We start from the raw sequence: 22,337 nt of genomic DNA, 5'->3' as shown, positions 1-22,337 counted from the left end.
TGTCACGACTTTTCTTTGACATTGTTTTGGAGGTTCTAGCTAGGGTAATTCGCAAGAAAAAGAAATAAAAGGTATCCAGATTAGAATGAAATAAGTAAAACTATCTCTTTTTACAGATGAGATGATCTTGTACATAGAAAATCCTAAGGAACCCACCAAACACTATTAGAACTAATGAGTTTAACAAGGTTGCAGGATACAAGATCAATGTATGAAAATCAATTGTATTTCCATCGGCCAGCAAGGAACATTCCAAAAATAAAATTAAAACAATCCGGGGTGACTGGGTGGCTCAGTTGGCTAAGCGTCTGCTTTCGGCTCAAGTCATGAGCTTGGCCCCAGGATCTAGCCCCATTGTTGGGCTCCCCGCTCAGTGGGGAGCCTGCTTCTCCCTCTCCTGCTGCCCCTTCCCCTGCTCATGCTCTGTCTCTCTCTCTCTCTCAAATAAATAAATAAAATCTTAAAAAAAAATAGTACTAGGACAACTGGATATGCACATGCAAAATATTGGAGTTGGACCCTTACCTCATACTGTACAGAACAATTAACTCGAAATGGGCCATACACCTAAATGTAAGGGCTAAAACTATAAAAACTCTCAGAATAAAATACAGGAGTAAATCTTCATGACCTCAGGTTAGGAAACAGTTTATTAGATATGACACTAAGAACACAAGAATCAAAGAAAGGCTTATAAAGTGGACTTCATCAGAAATTTAAAACTTGTGTTCCAAAGGACACTATCAAGAAAGGGAAAAGATACCCACCAAATGGAAAAACAAATTGCATATCTTGTATCCAGAATATATTAAGAACATTTACAGCTCAATAACAAGACAAATAATTTAATTTTAAAATGAGCAAAGGATTTGAGTAGATATTTCTCTAAAGAAGATGTACAGGGGCGCCTGGCTGGCTTGGGCAGCACGTGCAACTCTTGATCTCGGGGGTGTGAGTTCGAGCCCCACATTGGATGTAGAGATTACTTAAAAATAAAATCTTTAAAAAAATGTACAAATTGACAATGAGCACATGAAAACATTCTCAACATCATTAGCCATTAGGGAAATGCCAATCAAAACCACAATGAGATAGCACTTCACACTCACTAGGAAGGCTATAATCAGACAAAAACTAGCGTTGGTAGGATGGAGAGAAATTGGAACCTTCACACAGTGATGGCGGAAATGCAAAATGGTGCAGCGCTGTGGAAAACAGTTGGGCGGTTCTTTGAGAAGTTAAACGTAAGTGTTCCTGGGGCACCTGGCTGGCTGTCCGTAGAGTATGTCACTCTTGATCTCAGGGTTCGAGCCCCACATTGAGTGCAGAGATAACTTAAAAAAATAAACTAAAATAAAATATACCCTCCAAATTAAAAAAAAATATATTTATATATTAAAAAGCCCCATAGAGTTGCTATATGACCCAGAAATTCCACTCCTAGGTATATATTCAAAAGAAATGAAAATACCAGTGCTCACAAAGATTTATACATGAATATTCATAGCAGCATTGTTCATAATAGCTAAAAAGGGAAAACAACATGAATGTCCATCAATAGATTAATGGATAGGGGTGCCTAGGGGCTCAGTGGGTTAAGCGTCTGACTCTTGGTTTCAGCTCAGGTCATGATCTTGGAATCATGTGATCAAGCCCCTTGTTGGGCTCTGTGCTGAGCGTCGGCCTGCTTAAGATTCTTCTCGCTCCCTCAGTCCCTCACCATTCCCCTAAAAAAAAAATGGATGAATGAATAAACAAACTGTCGCCTACCTACACAGTGGGATATTATTTGGTTATTAAAAGGAATGAAGAGAAATAATTTGTAAGTTATGGACCTGTAGATGGGGGGGTGAGCTTTCACTGGAAAGATGTGTAAAGGGATAAGAGAATTCAGGATGGAGTCCTGAGGGGCGCCTGGGTGGCTCAGTCGTTAAGCATCTGCCTTCAGCTCAGGTCATGATCCCAGGGTCCTGGGATGAAGCCCCGCGTCGGGCTCCCTGCTCAGCGGGGAGCCTGCTTCTCCCTCTCCCACTCCCCCAGCTTGTGTCCCCTCTCTCGCTGTCTCTCACTCTGTCAAATAAATAAATAACATCTTAAAAAAAAAAAAGTTGGAGTCCTAAGCCCCTTCCTGCTTAGAGGAAGGGAAGGGGTAGGGGGATTCAGGAAACAAGGCTAAACAGGAACAGCCAGTAGGGTAGAAGAAACCTATGCGGTGTGGACTGGTAGAGGCCAAGAAAGGAGAGTGTTTTGGGAAAGGGGGATTAAGTTTGTCAAGGGCAGTGGAGTGGGCACGAAGGTACAGGCAGACTGTCCTGCACTTTTGGCCAAAAAGTCAACAGTGGGCTCTGATGAAGGCTCCCTGAAGCAGTGGGGAGGTATGGGTAGGTTGAAGGAGTGGGAAAACAAGCATGGAGTTTGGTGTCCAGCACACCGGGGACAATCTCAGCTCTGCCGCTCATTGCCTGAGCGACGTTAGAGAAGACACTGAGCCTGCTTCCTCCACTCCCAAGTGAGGACAGTACTGCTGGCCTTTTTGCATTGACGCAGGGATTGAATACCAGCCTGTGCAAAGTGCCTGACGGTGGTTTGTCACAAGCTCTGACTCAGTCTAGAGAGGACTCAGGTCTTGATCTCCGGGTCATGAGTTCAAGACCCTCATGGAGCAGTGCGTTTACTTAAAAAATTAATAAATAAAATGCTGCATAATAATAAATTATCATTTTTAAAAAAAGGAGACAAGCTCGAGCTCCAGAGACAGGCAGCCAGCTCTGTGGTCTCAATCAGTTTCCTTAACCTCTCTGAACCTCGGTTTGCCAGAGGTTCAGGGGAATATTCGTAAAATCAACCTCACTGGCTTGTTGCAAGTTCGATCAGGACACGCAAGCAAAGCGTTTGGCATGGGGCCTAGGCACAGTTGGGGCTCTAGGAAGAGCTGGATGTCCTCTTTGGCTCTCGGCCCTTGCCCTGGTGTATGCCCGTGTTCGGTGACAATCAGGTGGCAGCTCCAGCAATGGGGAGCAGCGCCTGAGAACCACATCCCTGCAGGGCTGGGCCAGGACTCCTAAACATCCGCTTGGGTCAGCCAGCCCCCGATTCAATGGGCTACCAGGGGGGTTCATACTTCCAGCAGAGCTTTGGGCCTCAGCTGTAGCGAGGTGAGTGCGGCTGGGGGCGGGGAGCCTGCAGCCTTCCCTTAGCTCATACTGGCTCCCAGCCTGGCAACATGATCGCCCCCTTGACCCGAGAGGGAACAACTGCACTGGGGCCATCCCATGACTGGTGTCCCGCACATGAGTCCCGCTTAACCTTGAGCAGCTGCCCCGGCCACCCCAACAGCTGGGCCCCACTGGCCATAAATCACTGATGACACCAGCCGTCAGCTCCTGGCAGTGGGGGTGGGGCAGGGGAACAGGCAGGAGCTCGGAAACACGCCCCTTACCCCCAAATCCCACCCATTCCATTCAAGCCCAGGGTGGCAGCTTTGTGTCCTCGCAGCAAACTTTTCATAACTATCCACAGGCCTTTCAACACTAGCAACAGACACGATGTGGACTTTGGCGTGAAAGCCAAGGTGGAAACCGGGAGGTCTGACGTGACAGTCACTCATTGACACAGTCTCTGGGGGCAGCAGGGATGGCAGGCCCCCTATCGGGCCCAGGACTCCCCGTCCTCTTGCCTCTCCCCTCACCACGAGAGCTGGCGTGCCCAGGAAGCCGGCTAATCCAGAGTTTCCACTGAACCCAAGGCCAGGGAGCCATGGCCCAGGGACCAGGACACACGCCCCAGGCTATGTGAGCGCAGACACCAGAAGACAGCCTGGATTTTTCCCTTATCTGATGAGAGTGAATTCCAGGCAGTTCATCCACGTGTTTACTTTGCTCCCGTATGATTCGTCTAGAAACGTCTGAAACGGCATTTTTCCTTTACCATCGTAATGGGCAGCCAAAAGGAAAACAGTATTAATGGTTACCTGCCATGAGATTCGAAATGGCGAAGAGTTGGCAGGGGGTGGAAGCGAGCAGGGGTGTCGACTGGATTCTGGCAACCTTCTGCAGGGATTTACACCTTGAAAAGACTGGAAAGGAAAGTGCAAATGTGAGAACAGTTGCTGTAGGGTGCTGGGATGATTTGCTTGTAATTGTCCTTGGCCGGACTAACCTATGGAGTCAGGATAATGGTTGCCTTGGGGTGTGGCAGCGGACTGGGAGGCATTTGCAGGGGTGCTGGTGATGCCCTGCCACCCGCCGAGGTGCTGGCTGTTACAGAGGTGTGTTCCTTTTATTAGCCAAGGTGCACACTTACCGTTTGTGCGCTTTTACTTCAGTAAAACATTTGCTTTAACAAATGTTTGAGCATGATATCTTCTTTTCTGTAAACTATAAAAGGTACTCACAGGGCGAAAGGCACTCTAAGGATTACCTAATCCAACTCCACTGATGAGAAAGGAAGGCTCACGAAGAAACCGGTCACCGTGGCCGCTGAGTCAGAGGCAGGATCAGAACTGAGACCTCAAAACCTTCCCGCTTCCATCCCATGGATCCAGGTGACCTCTGCAAGCCTGAACTAAGAAACCCTGTAGAGGGCTTTGATTTTTTTTTAAAGATTTATGTATTTATTTATTTGAGAAAGAGAGAGAGAAAACGCGAAAACAGGGAGAGGAGCAGAGGGAGAGGGAAAGAGAATCCTCAAGCAGACTCCCTGCTGAGTGTGGAGCCGACTCAGGGAATCCCAGAACCCCAAGATCATGACCTGAGCTGAAACCAAGAGCTGGGCGCTCAATCAACTAAGCCACCCAGGTGCCCCCAGAGGGCTAAGATTTTATTGAGTTCTAAAAGAATAGTGATAACATTCTTGCATCTTTTTAAGTTAAAAAGTTGTTATTTTATTTAGTTACTTTTTGGTTATGTGTACAAAGCTGCAAAATTCAAGAGGTATAAAAAAGGTTTAAATGCAGGGGCGCCTGGGTGGCACAGCGGTTAAGCGTCTGCCTTCAGCTCAGGGCGTGATCCCGGTGTTCCGGGATTGAGCCCCACATCGGGCTCCTCTGCTATGAGCCTGCTTCTTCCTCTCCCACTCCCCCTGCTTGTGTTCCCTCTCTCGCTGGCTGTCTCTCTGTCACATAAATAAATAAATAAAATCTTTAAAAAAAAAAGGTTTAAATGCAAAGACTCCTTCTCATTGGTTCTTAGGGGACCCCATCCCACCCTCCACTCCAGGTGCCACTGCAGAAACTTCTGTGCATCTTTCCAGAGATAGTCTGTGCAGAATAGACACGTTCCTTTCTTATTTACACAAAGGAGAACACACTGGGCACACTGTCCTACACCCTGCGCTTGCTACTTATTAACACAATACATTGAATCCTGTTCACTGTTACGCACTTAGCCCCCCCCCCCTTTTTTTTAAAGATTTTGTTTATTTATTTGACAGAGACAGCCAGCGAGAGAGGGAACACAAGCAGGGAGAGTGGAAGAGGAAGAATCAGGCTCCTAATGGAGAAGCCCCATGTGGGGCTCGATTCCAGAACGCCAGGATCACGCCCTGAGCCGAAGGCAGACGCTTAACGACTGCGCCACCCAGGCGCCCCGCATTTAGCCCTTTTTAAAAGGCTACAGAAGGCTCCATCGTTTGAACTATTTATTTAATCATTTTTAAGTAATCTCTACACCCAACGTGGGGCTCGAACTCCCAACCCTGAGATCAAAGGTCACACAGTCTATCAACTGAGCCAGCCAGGCACCCCTCAGGTGAACTATTTAAACAAATCCCCTATTAGTAGACACCTGGATTGTTTCCAAGAATTTGATATTACATCAACACTGCAATATATAGACTTTTTCATGTTATTTGTATACATGTAAGTAGGTTGTAGGATCAATTCCCAGAAGCACAATTAGTAGATCAAGGGCATGTCCATTTTAAGCTTTAATAAATAATGCCACTGGAGGAGATAATGCTTAGTGAAATAAGTCAAGCAGAGAAAGACAACTATCATATGATTTCTCTCATCTATGGAACATAAGAACTAGAATGATCAGTAGGGGAAGAAAGGGATAAAGAAAGGGGGGGTAATCAGAAGGGGGAATGAAACATGAGAGACTATGGACTATGAGAAACAAACTGAGGGCTACAGAGGGGAGGGGGTGGGGGAATGGGATAGACCGGTGATGGGTAGTAAGGAGGGCACATATTGCATGGTGCACTGGGTGTTATACACAACTAATGAATCATCGAGCCTTACATCGAAAACCGGGGATGTACTGTATGGTGACTAACATAATATAATAAAAAATCATTATTAAAAAAAAATAATAATAATGCCAAATTGCTAGCTGCGACTTGTACCATTTTGCAGTTCCACATGCAAGGTATAAGAGCACCTGTTTCCCTACATTCTTGCAACACAGTGTTATCAAACTCTTTGGACTTTGCCAATCTGACAGAAGTGGAAGGATGTGTCAGGCTAATTAGGACATACGTTTCTCTCACTAGGAGGGAGACTGAGCATTTTTTCATTTGTTTGATTCATTTAGTTTTTCACTAGGAGAAGCACGTGTCTATCCTCTGTCCATCTTTTGATTCCATTTTGAATGGGGTTCTTGGTTTTTGCATTATCAAATTTTTCTTTAGAAAATATAATTTGTAAACAAACAAACAATGAAGAGAATATAATTTATAGTGTGAAGAAAATCCCACCCCTTCAGCACAAAAATCAGTTATTTTTGGTGTGGTCCCTTGATGCTCTTTTCCATAGGCATACTTTTTTTTTTTTTACATTGTGACAAATAATTAAAATCATTTATTGAATACTTCCTGGGTGCCAGGCATTGTAGCAAACAATTGTAGGGATACATGAAATTTCTAGTTCTGCTTTTTCACATCATGTAGCAGGGGTGGTTTTCATGTTGCAACATCGTGCTTATGATTCTAATTTGTAATGGCTGCTTGGTGTGCTCTCAAGATAGTGGGTGTACTATTATGTAATTAGCCACCCTCTAATCGTTAACTTTTGGTTGCTTCTACTGCCTTATAATTTCTGATTAGTAAACCCTTCACATCTACGTTAAAAATTAAATTCTTACATAGAGGGGCACCTGGGTGGCTCAGTTGGTTAAGTGTCTGCCTTCAGCTCAAGTCATGATCCTGGGGTCCTGGGATCGAGCCCCGTGACAGGCTCCCTGCTCAGCGGGGAGTCTGCTTCTCCCTCTGCCTCTGCCCTTCCCCCTGTTTGTGCTCGCTCTCAAATAAATAAATTTAAAAAAATAAATTTTTACATTGACATTGCCAATTGCATCTTACTTTAATGTCAAACATCCTTAAAATGTTTATAAATATTCAATCATTGTAAGTAAAATGTCGGCCTTCTGAAATGGCAGGTAATGAAATGGCACAAGTAAGTCGTGGTTACAAAGGGCATTCACAACACACACACACGTACGTACACATACACTCGCCTTACACATACACCATCTATAGTAGCTGCTTCTCCATTTGGTGGAAACTTTCCCCCGAGATTTAAAATTACGGATGGAAAATTTTATCACCCCACTTGCTGCAGAAAGGTTTCATTTAATACAACTCTATTTGCAAGCACTTTAAAAACTAAATCAAGATACGCACATTTTAATGTGACTTGCCCCTCAACGTCAATACAGAAAGCAAGTGCGATTTCCCTTCACTATCATAAAACTGTAATAAAAAGAATTACTTTTGCCCCATATCTGTCTTTAAAAGTGTGGTAGTGAACCCAAAGTGGCCACCATTACATGTGTCTATGTGTGTAAAAGCCTGTTTCACAACAAGCCTTACTTTCTTTTATTTTCCTAAGTAAAATGCTTTTATATAATGTCAAGTGCAAAAAAGTATAAAATTGCACGTACAATATAATTACAATCATATTTAAAAAGTAAAATACCCACGCGCCTGGTGGTGCCATCAGTTTAAGCTTCCGACTCTTGATTTCGGCGCAGGTCATGATCTCAGGGTCGTGAGATCGAGGACCCCTGCCCCGTCCGGCTCTGCACTCAGTGGGAGTCGGCTTGGGATTCTCTCTCTCTCCACCTCTGCGGCTCCTCCTCTGCCCCGCCCCCACACGCATGCACACCTGGGCGCTCTTTCAAATCAATCAATCTTAAAAATATATATACCCAATAAAGGGAAAGAAAGTCTCTAAGGAAATACACAAAAAACTTAACAGCCGTGTTACCAAAATTTGCAATATAATATTAGTTTTACAATGAAACCCAAGACATAAGAAAAATAATTTTTAGGGAAAGAAATCATAACGGCTGCTATCATCATCTGACTTAGGGGCCAGGACATCTGGGGAAGAATTTCTGGGGTCCACATGTATCGTGGGCTTATCCCCAACTACGTAGAAGCACTTAGTTGATTGCCACGACCTATGCACAGCCAATGTCAGAATTCAGCCTGGGCAGGAGCTTTCCTCCTTGTAACAACACAGAGCAGAATTGACGTCAGATGTGGGCAGGGACAGATCTGAAAGAGGCTCCCCATGTTGGAGGTTAATGTTCATCTGCTTCCTGGACAGACATCAAAATTACGGGGACGATGTTACCCAGCACCACACAAAAAAATCACTGTATTAAGTAGTTGTGATGATAAGTGATTTCCTACTCCCATGTTATAGAGCATTTTTTAAAAAGATTATTTATTTATCTGAGAGAGCGCGAGAGTGCAGGAGCCGGGGGGAGGGGCAGAGAAAGAGAGAGAAGCAGACTCCCGCTGAGCAGGGAGCCTGAGGAGGGACTCGATCCCAGCACCCTGGGATCATGACCGGAGCCGAAGGCAGACGCTTAACTGACTGAGCCACCCAAGTGTCCCTATAGGGCATTTTTTTAAATTTAAAAAGTGGGCAGGTTGAGGAGAGCCGTGGGAGGGATGAAGAGTCCCAGAGCGTGATACAGAAGACAGAATTCTGAAGAAGAAAACGGGGAACAGACAAACACCAAAGGGTAGAGATTGTTCTGGTCATTGTGACCCAGCAAGCCCACGAGGGCAGAGCACCTGATTCTAGTGCAGCAAGGCACCAACTCTTGCCTGCACTCCTGGAAGGGGTCAGCCAAGAACAGACAAAACCCTGGAGTCCCCAGGACTCCAGATTGAGGTGCTCTGCCCCTGGGGAAGGGGGGCCCATGCAGTCATATGGGTTATTTCTTTGCTGCGCTGGTGAATGGATGCTCTCAGCACCCCCAGGTCCTCTTATCAAAGGGAATCACCTAGCGCCTTCCCAGAGAGCCCCTCCTCACCCGGGATTTTGCTTGACTAGAGAAATCTGTGAACATGTTGTAGATTGTAGCTTTCCCTCCGCTGTGGTTCGGAGGTTTTATCGCTAACAAATTTGGTTGCCAAGGCAACCGTGCAGCAGTTTAGTCTCCTGACACTGATCCACCTAGGCTGGCTTAAGTGGCAAGAGTTTGAGGTTGTATTTGGTGTTTTGTGAACTCTTACCATGAAATCCCCTCCCCCTCAAAAAGCCCACGCGGAAATGACCACTCAGGGGCCGTCAAGGGTCATGCTTTCCCTTTCTATGTCTAGTTCTTTCTCTTTTGTCTTCCTCCCTGCCTACCAGGCAAATGCAGGGAGACCATCGGAGGAAGAGTCGGGATTGGAAGGAGGGGCATGGCGTGTCTATGGAAGGTTCGGCCATGAGCCCAGGGGCGATCTTTCACCCTTGCATTGCTCTCCACAGCTTGTTGCTGATGTCCGATCCGTTGCCTTTTCCACTGTGCTGAGCTGGGGAAGCTGGGGAATCCCAGAGGAGGCGGGCCTCCAGGGAATACGGGAGGTGCTGCTCAGATGCATTGCCCGAGGTGCCAGGCCATGCCAGCCAGCCAGGCTTCTTTCAATCCCAGCGAGAAACGACAGGCCCGTGGGGTCCAACCCACAGAACCCAGTACCTACCACGCTGTGTTGAAACAGTCCATCAGTTGTATGCCTCCCTGGAGTGGAGGCCTGCTTCTGCTTTCCTAACACCTCTCTTTCCACTGTGGAACGGACTCCACCTCATCCCACGGTGGGATGCTCACTCACAGGGCCTTGACCACCACCTACCTGTGGGACTGGACCCTGTAGTCAAGGTTCGGACAATAACGGTGCCCCATCTCCTGTCCAGAGTGACTGGTCAAATGGACGTGTAGCCCATCTTGCTGTAGGAACATGAAGAGGGACTGGGTTCTTCTTTCAGGTTGTGATCTTTAATAGTGGAGGCTGCCTTTCCCACCAGGTGGAGATGGTCTGGCTGTGGCCAAAGGGAATGAGACAAACATGCAAAGAGAAAGAAGGACAAGCAGAGTCAAGAAATGCAGAGCCGTGTCCACTCTGTGCCACGTGGCCATGCCTGCAGCCCATACCCGCCCTGGGCCTCACTGTCGCCTGGATCAATACATTATCACCCAATTTCTGCACCAGTTCCTGAATCCGATTCAAGATGAAGCTAGGTGTATCTCTTCTGGCTCGGTTCCAGAGTTACCACTTATTGGAATTATCAGTTATCAATTATTATTTGGGTAAGTAAAATGACCCAACATCAGTGACTAAGTCGAGCATGATACTTAGGAGTATGGTTCTCAAGCCAGATTACATGGGTTTGTAAATTCACTAGCAGTATATATTTGACTGTATTACTTAACTTTCCCTAAGCTTCATTTTTCTTATTTATAAAATGAAGTTCATAGATAAAACAATACATACACAGTAAGAATCACTAAATGCACCTTATTAGTATCACATGATTATTATAATTTCAGCAGATTGTAACAGCACCCGACTCCTGTGGTGAAGTCTGACTTTGGTAACTCTTTATATCATACTATTTTTATATTGTTAATATTTTTATTATATATATTTATTATTTTTGTTGTTGGCTACTGTTATTTGCTACAAATAAGATTTTTATTATTTATCTTTTTTTTTGAGGGGGGAGAGGGGCAAAGGGAGAGGGAGAGAGACTCTTAAGCAGGCTCCACACTGGGTGGATGGATCTCATGACCCTGTGATCAAGACCTGAGCTGAAAGCAAGAGTCGGGCGCTTAACCGACTGGGCCACCCAGGTGCCCTAAATTAACATTTTTGAAAGATTTTATTATTTTTCCGTCATCTCTACACCCAACATGGGGCCTGAACTCACAACCCCAAGATCAAGAGTTGCACGCTCCACAGACTGAGCCAGCCAGGTGCCCCTGAAGTTATCTTTCTTCGAAGGCTCCCCACGTGCCAGGCACTGTGCTAAACCCTCTGTGTGGGTGCTGTCCCAGCAAGTGTGTGGTGACCAGAAGCCCCTACTCACGTGGCTGCCTCCACCATAAAGGATGGTGCTTCCATCCAAACGCCCACAACTGACACTTCCAGCCTTTCTTTCTCTCCCTTCCTTGCTCTCCCCGATGGGAAGAGGAGCTAACCTAAGGGTTAGAGCGTGACAATCACTTTACTAGCAGGTGGTGTCACTTTAAAATGATAGGCAGGCGCTCATTCCCTCTCTGTTCTACCTGTGATGGGTGAGTGGTGTGGGAGGTGGCCGGTCTCACTCTCTTGCAGCTTGCCTGCCTATACCTGGTGGGACACACTGGGGACCCAGCTATCTTCATTGCCAGCAGGGAGAGTAAGAAGGCTGGACTGAGGCCCAGGCCTAAGCCAAGTTCTCAACACAACTAACCAAAAGCCCTGGGTTATAGTTCTGGTTTCTGGTATATGGGCTTGGCAGATACAGAGAAGGGAGACCGAGCGAGAAACAATGACTTGAATAATGGAGGTGATCCCACCTACCCTTCATCTGAATCTCCAGCTCAGAGCGCAGAGAGAAAAGATCCAAACTGGCAGGTTCTCTGACCTACTCAGACCCCATACGCCCCTTGGAGTGTGGGCATCTCCCTACCAGAAGTGAGTCTAATTGCCTAAGGACGCGGATTTTTCAAAAAACATTAGCCTTCAGATGTAAGCCAATGACTTCCTCTGGTGCTCCCCAGTGGTTTTCTTTTCTGAAGCAGGAGGGGGACGCTGGTTTTACTGGACTCACTGTGGGAAAGAATGATCCCCTACCTGGCATCTTTCCCAGGGCGTTTGAAGCGCAGTTTTAATCAGGGGCAACTTTTACCTTAACTGCTAGCATGAGGGCCTGCTGTCCATTTCCGAGGTAGCCTTTTGTGTCTGCCCTGTGGGTCAGAGCCCTGGTTGGGAGTAGAGGTGAGGAAGCATTCCAGGCCCCTAGACATTAAGTTACTTGTGCTCAGATAGGGTGAGCATCCTGCCCACTTTTGCACAGCAAAGTAGCAGAACCCAGATTTAAAGCCGGGTCTGCCTGGAGGCACAGGCCTGGATCCCAACCACCTGAGTGCCTCTGTGGCCTAGTTTAGCGGTTTGCTCAATCTCTCTACAGAAGCACAAATCATGGAAGCTGGAGGGCACAGGTAACCACCCAGCACAGCCTGTCACCCAGTAAACCTCCCCTCTTTCCAGCATCTTCAGTGGCCCGTCAGCTTATCTCTGTTCAGATACCTTGAGGGATGGTGAGCTCATTACCTCCCTCCAGGCCACCCAACTCATGGTTAGAGATGCCTCCTTCTACTAAACTGAGCTCTGACTGTAAGGTCCTAGCTCTGCCTTCTGTACCCTACCTAACCGTCTGCCAAACCCACGAGACTGTCTCTCACTTACCTGAGGCCTCTGTTGCCCCAGAGGCTTCACTCATGCACACGTATTGTTCTTTTATGCGCCAAATGCACACACAGCACTATAACCGCCCTCAGAGTGCTCACAGACTGGACGGGGAGGTGGCTGTGGGCACAGAAACCAGGAGGTCAGGGAGGAAAGAACAGAACTAGAGAGGCACTAAACCCGGCAGGTGCACAGTGGGAGCTGCAGAGCATAGAGACTCCACCCACGCATCCCCAGCACCAAACACAGCTCCGGGCACACAGCCAGGGGTAAGTAATGTCCATGAACAGCCGAGCCAGTGATGCCAGGGAAGTGCTCCCTGGGAAGGTGTTCTCTGGGCTGGGCCTTGGAGGAAAGATCTGGATCAGGCCAGACGAAGACTGAGCGGGAAAACTCCTGGCTTGTAAAATCTTGACTTACTTTCAATACTGAAAAATTGGGAGATTTCACAGTAAAAGCTGGCCTGGTGGCCTCTCCTGAAAACATCAAAGATCGCGCAACATGGGGCTGACACGTCCTCTGGGTGACCATCTCTTTGTGCAGAGTAGCCGCGGCTCCAGCATGAGCCACGGTCTCGTCCAGCCCACTTCTCTCACTCACACCGTCCTGCCTGGTCCCTGCAGGCATCCGTGCGGACACTTGTGTAGAAGTCGCCCCATTCAGTTTCCTTGTTACTCTCACTTAGAAAACTTTTAATGCAGTGATTCTCTGCGTGAAGGAGGAAGGAAAGATAGCCTCACAGGGATTTTTCAAACGACACGTGTATCCTGGAAAGACTCCCGCTGTCCCTTCTCTCCCCACCCAGCCTCACCCCTGCCACACTGGCAGTGCCAAGTGTGGCCCTTCCACCCACGAAGTCTCCCCGATCCAGCAGGAAGCTGTGTCGACGCTTACTCTCATCTCACATGACAGCGGTCACGCCCCCTTCTCGCTAATCATCACTAGAGTCTGTCACCTAGCAACATAGCATCCATCGGGATAGCAACCGCACACCAGTTCATTCATCCCTCCAGCAGACATTGACTGAGCTGCTCCCACGCCTGGGATAGTCAGGGACTCAAAAAAGATTCATTGCATGAATGAATGAAGATACAGGGATGAATGAGGCCCCAAAGGAGGTCATACTCTGGGCAGGAGAAAAACGGATTGAAAAAAAAAAAAAAGAGTTGTAATACAAGCTATAATAGATGCATGTAGGCATATGTAAATTCCGCAGATGAAGCCACAGTCCCGCATAGGGAAGTCAGGGAAAGAAGAGGGGACAGTTCAGTTAGGTCTTGTGGAGGAGTGGGAGTTTGTTACGACAGGAAGAAGGAACAGGAGAAACTATGCATCAGAGCACAGGAACATCATAGACATCACAGGCAAAGGCCCTGAGGTACGGTACTGCGTGGCATGTCTGAGGCCACAGGGTAATTCAGTATCAACAGAGCAGAGGGTATACCAAGATTCCCAAAATCCACATCCACAAGCCTTGTTCAGGCCAACATCAGACAGTTCTTTTGAGACAGAGCTCAGGCATACATCCCTGCATGGCCTACTCTGGGCACAGGGACTAGACAGCCCTGGTCAGTAGAATGTTTGCAGAATAAAGCCGAAGATAGAACGGAGACAAGAAGGGAAAACAGGAACCATTCACAGCCATGCATGGCCAAGATGCTGTCTGGGTGGTTCCCAAAGACTTTCTCCCTTGTTCCCCTCAAGGTTGTTGCACAGCATGATCTGGCCCTGCCTCTATCTCTGTGTTACTTAGTGTTCCTCTCCTGCCTTTCCAGTTCTCTAATATCTGTTTAACTAATTTCCTACATTAATTTCTCCCGGTTAAAATAACCGGTTTGGTTTCTGTTTTTCTGCCTAGAAATGAATACAGGAATTCATGAACAGAGAAACAGACCAGCACAATCCCTTGTGAGATTGCGTGGAGAGCACGCAAAATGAGGATGGTGGGGTGGACAAGGCCAGATCATGCAGGGCCTGTGGGCCGTGTGACAACCCGGAGGAGGGGCCCAGGGGCCTGGGACCTAGACTTCAGCACTGTCAGAACCTGATCAGGTCCTCAAAGCACTCGTCGTTCCTGTGGACCCCAAGGCTTCCCAGGGCAAGCACCCAAGACTCTCGGCCCGAAGCACTTTCCCTGATCACAGGGAACTTGCCCAGCCTGAACGTGGGCACCATGCTATTGCCAGGAAATGAACACTCCCAAGAGCAGTCCTCAAACGGTGGGAGGTGGAAGTTAGTGGATAAGTGCCAAGCTTCCTACTCCTAGAGTGAAACAGTCCAGAGGAGAGCTCTGCACACCTCCTAAAGGGAGTCTAGAGACGGGGTCCTGGTTGCCCACAGTGGTTATGGCGCACACATGTGCCTGTATATCAACCACACCCCGTACGCTAACTTCCTCACCTCTCACGTCTCACTTTCCCATGACTCTACTGGGGCTTCCTGGGACCATTTTCAAAATAAGCTATCTGCCCTCAAACCCTTGCCTAAGGATCTGCATTTAAGGGAATCTAAAACAAGATGTTACCAGAAGTGGTTCCAGGAAGTAAGCTCTCCGAATGGGATTTTGGAACCCACCAGGTGTGGACAAGGACACTGTTATCGATGTGACGTGGGATGGGGAGCACCCCACGCATGCTGTACCAGCACATTACCAGGACTCTAACTTTGGGTAGATTGCAATGGGGTACAGGTAGAAGAAGATTCGCTGGAGCCTGCAACAACTCTATCCCTTGAAAAATAGGAGGGTAATGGTTATTATAAGGATTATGAAGCTGGTTGACTGTCTTCACGGCCACTAAAGCCCAGAAGGAAGAAATAAATAGGCTCAAGTCAGCCCACTATCAACTCAAAGCACAATATGAAAACCAGAAATCTGGGCAACCCCCTCGAGTCCCCTCCCTCCTGGGGAGCTCTGTACTACAACTTTGCTATCGCTCAATAAATCTTGCTTTGCTGCCCACCAAAAGGAAAAGGAAAGAAAGAAAGAAACAAAGAAAGAGCGAGCCAGAAATCTCCGTGGTGGTATCTAAAGAGACCCTTATCTCCCACATCCAGAGGACAGACAGTGCTGAAAATCAGGCCCAAGATTTTATTTACAAGCAACAAACGAGGCTGAATTCACAGCTCCGGCAAGTCTCCTCTGCTAGGGACCGGAGAGGGAAGGAGTGGAGCTCCGAGACCTGGATGTGACACTGGAGCAGATCGAGCTGAGAATCTTAAATACCCAGATCACCTTCACCATCTGGGACAGCAGAATGGGCCCCCTCCCCTTCATGAGGGGAATACAGCCCCCCTTACCCAGAGACCTCGTAAAGCCCTCACCAGGGGCAGGTGTCTTGTATGAGGATACCTGCCCTCCTTGAGATCTGCCCTTCCCTGGCCTCAAGGTCTTTAGACCAAAAACTAGGGTCAAGTCTTAAAATAGATCTTCAGAACCTGGCTAATCCGTTCCAGCAGGAACAAGGCCATGCCTGGGAATGTGTCCTGAGAGCAATGGATCAGGGAGGGAGGATTATACGGCTGGGAGGGGAGACTTCATTGATTTGGGAAACACTCTCATGATTCAGGATTTAGTATTCTGGCAGGGACTCCTGGAACTCCAGTTCTGATAGTCTCCAGAACGGCCCCTCAACGTTTGGAAACAAAGACACCCTACAGTAAGTTAGGTAGAAATGCTGGACTTGCCTGGGCAGAGTGGAGAGAAGACTCAAAAAGCTGAGGGAGGTGAGCATGTTAGAAAGGACTTACCATGCAGAACCAGAGAACCTGCCAGCTGACCCCAATCTCTGGAAGACACTGTCTTCACGGAAGCAGTTTGGAATGCTCCAGGAAGAGGTCAACATTGTTGAAGAACAGTGGTAGCCATCCTGTGGGCCTGGGCTTACAAAAAAGATGCAGCTATGGCCCTGGGCTCCTCAGTGTCAAAATGGATGATCGAGTCTGACTAGCAGAGGCCAGGTGGTAGCATTTAGCCATCAGAGGCAAGATAGACACAATGACTATAATGGGGAAGAAAACAGGAATGGCAATCAGATGGCCTTTGGCACAGAGACTGTGGTGATTGATGGTTTGGGCAGATGGCTGATGTCAGCTATTAAATTGGAAAATCTACATTTCTCACATATTGGGTGGACAGGAACTGGTTCTTACACCAGAACCTATCAAATGAAGAGGAGGCTGGGGTTCCTCTAGGAAGGACCCTGCAGTGTTGCAAGTATATACAACAGAGGTTCCCCAACTTCTCCAAAAGGAGTTTTAATCACTTGCCAGAATAAATGCTCACTACAGAACAGAGGAATGCCCAGATCTTTCGAGGGCTCTTAGATACAGGTCTGAGTTGACGCTGATACCAGGAGACCCAAGTGCCATCACGGCCCTCTTGTTAGAGCAGGGGCCTGGAAGCCAGTGATATATGGAGTTAATGGTCCTCTAGCCATTTCCCAAATCTTTGAGTGATCACAATGGATTTACTTATCAGCCAGGAGAACCCACACATTTATTCCTTGACTTGGAGAGTAAGAACCACTGTGTTTGGAAAGACCAGGTCGAAGTCCCTGAAACGGAGTCCTTCCTCTGGCCAACACAGCAAATCGGAAGCACTCCTACAGTCTAGGTGGAATGGAAGAGATTAGGATCATGTTTAATTCACCGGACTAGCCCTTACAAAAGCCAGATGGATCGTGGTAGACGCCAGTGGACCACGATAACTTCACCACACAGTAGCTCCGATCACAGCTGCTGTGCCAGACACAGCATTTTCACCGTAACACAGCAACACAGCCTCTGGTGCTCGGTATGCAGCTATTCATCTGGCAAATGCACTGTTTTCAATGGCGACCGAGAAGCAGATTGCCTTCATCTATGATCAACGGCAGGCCACATTCTCTGTGTTACCCCAGGGCTACGTCACCTCTCCTGCTCTCTATCCCAATACAGCCCTACAGAAGCTCCATCACTCTGACACCAATCCCGCCACATACTGCATCTTGAGCTGCTGGTCTGACAGAACGGTGGAATGATCTCGGCTGTGGTGGGGAGCGGCCACAATCTTCTGTATCAGGTCTATCACTGCTCACGAGGCTGTGGTGGATGTTTACTAATTCCTTCTTGCACTACCCACTCCGTGGCTTTGCCCTCAGCCAGAGCTGCAACACGTTAGTATTCTTTACCTGGCAGAGTGCCTCAAAACCTGATTTTTAAAGGATCTGAATTCTCAGGGGTCCTGCTTTGTCAGGGTTACTTTGATTTCCCATTAATTTTTAATCCTGGACATGCAAGTAATAAGAGGTACCACATGGAATCCTCTGGGCTCCAGACATAGTTTTCTGCACGCGTTGTAACCAACAATTTGATTTGGCAACTGAGGTGAATCATCTGGGTTAGCAGAGTAAGCTCTTTCTTCACCAACTGAGAAATGCAAAATGTCCAGATTCCCATTCAGTGGAACCCTGGCTGCTGTGTCCCCTAACGTTAGAACTCCTCCCTTGAGAACTTTGAGTGATCACAATGGATTTACTCCCATCCAGGAGAAAGTTGTGGGAGGAGGAACGAGAAGGAGCTGTGATAATGAGAAGAGCTACTCCTGTCCCAGAACTTTGAACAGCACCATATACTGATCACAGGTCCAAAGCATTGTGTAAGACACACACCAACTTTTCAGGGAGTTGTTTAACTGATGCCAGCACAGAATCTTCAGTAGGGCATTCCACCATTCTTTCGGGCCAGCTGCTTCTGGGTGACGGGGTACACAGTAATATTAGTGAATTCTGGGGGTGCCTGGGTGACTCAGTCCGTTAAGCGTCTGACTCTTGATTTTGGCTCAGGTCATGATCTCAGGGGCGTGGGATCGAGCCCCTAGTTGGGCATCGTGCTCATGGGGAGTCTGCTTGTCTCTCTCACTCTACTCCCCCCCCACTTGCCCTCTCTCTCTCAAATAAATAAATAAAATCTTTAATAAAAAAAATTAGTTCTGTGCACACATGCTCACAGGTGCCATTCTTCTGCTAGGAAATTGTGCCCTTGATCAGAAGCACTGCTGTTGTGGAATACCGTGAGAGTGCATAAGGCATTCCAGAAGTCCATGGATGGTGGCACTGGCTGAAACCCTGCAGACAGGGAAGGCAAACCCTATCCAGATGCATATTTCTTCTAGTGAGGGCAAACTGCTGTCCCCTTCATGATGTAAGGAGTCCAACAGGTGGCTGGTTGGTCCTCCGTACTGGCCGGGGGGGCGGGGGAGGGCGGGGAACGTCAGTGTTGGTTTCTGCTGTTGGGAGGTGAAACAGGAATGCAACAGCCAGGTCAGTTTGAGGACGGGATGTCCTTGCTATTTGTTTAGTTTATTTCCCCAATCACTGCCTCACAGACCCACTGAAGAAGCACCGGGGTGGCTGCAGAAAGAGGCTGACTGACATTCACAGAATGTGTCATTTCATCCACCTGATTACTGAGAGCCTCCTGTGCAGATGTCCCTCGGAGAGCATTCACATGCCCACGGGACACAGATACGGCCACACAGTGCCTATGCTGAGGAGTCTGTTCCCACACCCTCCCCCAGAATCTCCTATTACCCATCTTCCAGGCCTATGCTGCACCGGAATCCAATTTCAGGTTTCTTCTAAGTCTAGAACATGTAAACGATGAAATATTCTCCAAGTTCTGCCCCTCAGGAGGATTTCTCTTCACCACTGTTTGATTGGGGTTGCAATGCTGAGGGGGCGACAGGTGAAAGGCTGGCGGGGAACTTTATACTCACAGGATCTGGCTGAGGACACCAGAGCCGTCACACAGAGAGACAGCCAGACTTTATGTGACACCATGGGAAGTTCACACCACCATCATAAGGATGCCATCAGCAAAACCCAGGATATAGGAAATTCTGAAAGATAAATGATTTGGTTTCTTTGGTTTCTTTCTTTCTTTCTTTCTTTCTTTCTTTCAGATTTTATTTATTTATTTGAGAGAGAGAGAGAGAGCTCATGGGCATGAGCAGGGAGGAGAGGCAGAGGGAGAAGCAGACTCCCCACTGAGCAGGGAGCCGGACATGGGGTTCGATCCCAGGACCCTGAGATCAGGACCTGAGCCCAAAGCAGACAGATGCTTAACCGACTGAGCCACCCAGGTGCCCCTGATTTGGTTTCTTGAACAAAATTTAAAAGGAGGAGGGGGTGAGGGTGGGGATGGGGAAAGTTATAGATCATAAGAGGCTAAAGAGACATACGAAACAAATGCCATATATGGACCTATTTGGATCCTGATTGTAACAAACCCAGTATAAAAAGAAATCACGTATGGGATAGTTAGGAAAATGTGAACACTTGTGACCACATAGATGATATTAAGGAATTATTGCTAATTATTTTTAGGTGTGATAATTATGCTGTGGTTATGTTAAAAAACAAAATCTTAAAAAAACAACTAAAATCTTTGACTATTAAAGATTGAATCCGTATCTATTAGAGATACATAAGGAAGTCTATGGGTGAACTAGAATGAGTTCTGAGCTTTGCTTTAAAATAACTAGGCAGGCATAGGTTGGCTCTATGTTGATACTCACTGAAGCTATCTGATGGGAATGGGTTCATTATATTATTCTTCCTACTTTTGTGTAAGCTTTACATTCTCGGTATTAAAAGCTTGTTTCGGGTTTGATTTGTTTTAAGCAGGCTCCACACCCAGCCTGGAGCCCAAGGTGGGGCTTGAACTCACAACCCTGAAATCAAGACCTGAGCTGAGATCAAGAGTCAGACACTCAAACCCACTGAGCCACCCAGGTGCCCTGTTTTGTTTTGAAATGTACCTTGTCCCCAAGCCTTCTTCGGCCTCCTATCTCCAGCTTTTCTTCACGTCAACATTTCTTCAAAGATTAACTTCTCAAGTCTCTCTGGCTTTGCCTTTCAGCTCTGTCTTTCCTTCGAAACTGTTCTTGCCAAGGTCACCAAGGGCGTCCATGTTACTAAATCCAATGGTCAATTTCTTGTCCTCCCCTTCCTTGACCTCAAAGTGGCATTTCACACTGTTGATCCCTCCCTCTTTCAGGGAACACTTTCTTCCCTTAACTCCTGAGAGAGCACGCTCTCCTGCTTTCCCTCCAACGTCCCTGGACACTATCCACACCAAGTCCAGTCCTATGATTCTGAATACACTACATGCTCTCAATTCCCGGATTTGTAATCTCTAGTCCTGCTCTCGTCTCTGAGAATTCTCTGGAAACACCTCCATGTGGCATGTCCACTCGGATACCTCAGTGGCAGCTCAGAGGTAACATGGCCGAACCCGATTTTGATTGCCCTCACTCTTCCATATCTGGTCCCCACTGCAGTTAACAAAAGCACAGCCAGCCACCCAGTTTCCCCATTCTCGAAGCCTCTCTCCCTCAAGCTCCCTGGCCAATCCATCAGCAGGTCTGGTCACTTCGACCTTCACTTAGTGCCCTGCATCACCCCTCTTCTCACCAGATCCCTGACTCCTCCGCTCAAGTTCTCATCCGGGCAACCTGATGTTCCAGAAAGCACCGCCAGGGCTTTCCTCCACCTTTTTTTGTCTTTCCTCGCCTCCCACCCACCACTGTGTTTATCTCCATCTCAACGCCAATCAGCGTCCTTATCTCCCCTCCTTAATGTTTTAATCTACTCAGTTTTTTAAAACAAGTTTTCTAAACAAACAACGGGCTTTCTCTCAAAACCCAGTGGTACTGTCAGGGGGTGAGGGGCGCCCCTGGAACACGACCTGATGCTACAGATGTGCTCCACGATGCTGGGGAGGGCCTGTGGGCAGTGCGTAGGGAGCGAGGGACAGACAGAGCCCGCCTGTCAGGAGTTGATACTTTTATCTGGGTGATGAGCACCTGGGCGTCGAAAGTTCCACATAATAATATCAAGTAGAAAACCCAAGGTTACCAACTCCTCTGTACCGCCTTATGGACAGGGACTCTTGTATCGGGCTCTTAAGGTCACACGTAGTCTCCGAGATCCGCCACAGGGAGTTTCGCGAGGGCTGACTGCTAGCTGCTGAGCGCCTCCGGGCAGGGGCCGCGGCTCCCGCACCCGGCGCCCAGGACACCTTTGTGCCCGCGCGCTGAGGACGCCGCGGCCCGGCCGGAGCTCCGCCCCCGGCGAGGCCCTGCACGTGCCGCGCGGGGACCCCGGGCGCCTCCCTCCCCCGCGCCCCCCGCGGGCACGTGACCGCCGTCCCGGGTCGCCGCAGGGCTGCGACCCCCCACCCCCACCCCGCGACGACGAGGGGTGCCCGGACCTGGACCGTCGGCCCCGTGCCGCGAACGCGGCGGGGCCAGGTGCCCGGGTGTGGCCGCCCGCCGTCCCTGGCGCCGGCGGCCCGGCCGGGGGTTGGCGGGGGCGGGGGGGACGAGGCGCGGACTGGAGCGCCGCCTCCCCGCGCGCTGCCGTGCGACCTGCGCCCCCGCCGCCCCGCGCGGACCCTTTGTGTCTCCCGGGCTGGGAAGAGGAAACCGCTGGGGTTTTGTTTTCCCGTTCGAGTTCCCTTTTCAAGCGCGCCCTCCCAGCGCCTCCAGCCGGAGCCCTGGGCGGGCAGACGCCCTCGGAGTGCGGAGACGAGACTTGATCGTTGAAAAACAAACGCGTCCCGACCGGGCTGCGGGAGAGTCCCCTGTACGCGCCGCCTCCGGCAATGGCGCCGGTGCCCCGACC

General features: G+C 48.5%; 1 long non-coding RNA gene across 4 annotated transcripts in view; it reads right to left on the bottom strand.

Annotated features, from left to right (window-relative positions):
- The window catches only part of LOC103674092, a 46,382-nt gene extending 24,390 nt beyond the window's left edge, over positions 1-21,992 (bottom strand). For 2 of the 4 annotated variants that reach the window (XR_571552.2, XR_571553.2), the window contains exons 1-5: positions 20,471-21,102; positions 19,427-19,549; positions 12,673-12,792; positions 10,075-10,261; positions 3,971-4,075 (exon numbers count right to left, since the gene is read on the bottom strand). This is a non-coding gene — a long non-coding RNA (uncharacterized LOC103674092). Of the gene's footprint in view, positions 1-1,481; positions 1,728-3,970; positions 4,076-10,074; positions 10,262-12,672; positions 12,793-19,426; positions 19,550-20,470; positions 21,103-21,924 lie in introns of those variants that run through there. The other 2 variants (XR_005836773.1, XR_571551.2) reach the window with 2 other exon arrangements.
- Between the last annotated feature and the right edge of the window lie 345 nt (positions 21,993-22,337).

The sequence above is a fragment of the Ursus maritimus genome, unplaced genomic scaffold, assembly GCF_017311325.1.
Source record: "Ursus maritimus isolate PB19 unplaced genomic scaffold, ASM1731132v1 scaffold_21, whole genome shotgun sequence".
Classification (NCBI taxonomy): Eukaryota; Metazoa; Chordata; class Mammalia; order Carnivora; family Ursidae; genus Ursus; species Ursus maritimus.
Note: the sequence above shows the minus strand (reverse complement) of the source record. Positions and strands in the feature narration are given on the sequence as shown.